This window comes from Orycteropus afer, unplaced genomic scaffold (genome assembly GCF_000298275.1).
Source record: "Orycteropus afer afer isolate SDZICR_OR568_19922 unplaced genomic scaffold, OryAfe1.0 scaffold00166, whole genome shotgun sequence".
NCBI classification, from domain to species: domain Eukaryota; kingdom Metazoa; phylum Chordata; class Mammalia; order Tubulidentata; family Orycteropodidae; genus Orycteropus; species Orycteropus afer.
In genome coordinates this window covers 2,812,152-2,813,549 of record NW_006921753.1, presented here as the reverse complement: position 1 = coordinate 2,813,549, position 1,398 = coordinate 2,812,152, and positions in this window count along the sequence as shown.

Genomic DNA, 1,398 nt, shown 5'->3' with positions numbered 1-1,398 from the left:
TCATTCTTCTTGGCTCTGGATGAGCAGAGACCATCATTGCATCTAGATGGCAGCTTGCAAGCTTTTAAGATCCCATTTGCTACTCGCCACAGTGGGAGGTGGAACAATGTTTTGTGTACTATGTTATGCCAATTCAGCTTGGTGTCCTCTGTGACTATGGTCCTGAGCCCACAACTTCAACTACTCAGTCCCACTGGGTAGCTGGCTGTGACCAAGCAGTAACTACAACCTTGACCCTTGTCAGCTCCATTATACACCTGGGAATTCAGATCATACACATCAAGTTATAGGACCATTGTCGGCCAACCCTATACATGTCCTTGGGTGCACTCCCCACTTCATAGACATAGCTAATAGTTCAGCCTGTCCACCCATCTATCCACCCATATACCCATGTTTGCCTTTATTGACCACATCATACTATATGTGCAAAAGGGTTCATCTTTGTTGTCTATACTTCCCACGTACCTCTCTCTGTCTTTCTCTTCCTCAATGACACTATATTGATCACTCACATTTGATACACTGCCTTTCTCTTCACCCAAATCAAAACTTATCTCTATCATCTATCTAACCATATTTTCTACCCTCCCCTCCCATCCTTGGTAATCAAGCAAGAAAATGTCCTTCCATAGATAAGCATTTCCTTGACTTTTACAATAACAGACTAATACAATATTTGTCCTTTTGTGATTGACTTACTTCACTCAGCATAATGTCCTTTAATTTCATCCACATTATGCGGTGTTTTTCAGATTCTACATTATTCTTTAGGGTTGCATAGTATTCTATTGTGTGTATGTACCATAATTTTGATATTCATGCCTCAGTTGATGGACACCTAGGTTGTTTCCATCTTTTGGCCTGAATATATAATTTTAAACAATTATTGTGATAAAATATATATAACAAAAAGTTTGCCATTTTAACCATTTTAAAATGTCCAGTTCAGTGACATTCATTATATTCACCATGCTGTGCAACCATTACTTATATCCATTTCCAAAAGTTCTTCTTCACCCCAAACAGAAACTCAGTATCCCTTCCATGGGAATTCCCAATTCCTCCTATTTCCAGTCTCCTAACCACTAATAAATTTTGTTTCTATGCATTTGCCTATCCAAAAAAGTGAGATGATACAATATTTGCCCTTTAGAGTCTCAATTTATTTCATTTACCATAATATTTGAAGTTTGATTAAAAACCAAGGAAAGAGAGTCTCCGGCAAGATGGCAGACTAGGCAGAAAGACCTCACAGACCCTCTTCAACAAAGAAAAGGGAAACCAATGAACACAAGCACAGAAGATAATCCTGGACCCCTGAGCCTTGAAGGGAAGGATATAGAAGTGGACTAAACTCCAACTAGCAGAAGAATTTGCATGAAAATAACAAAAAAG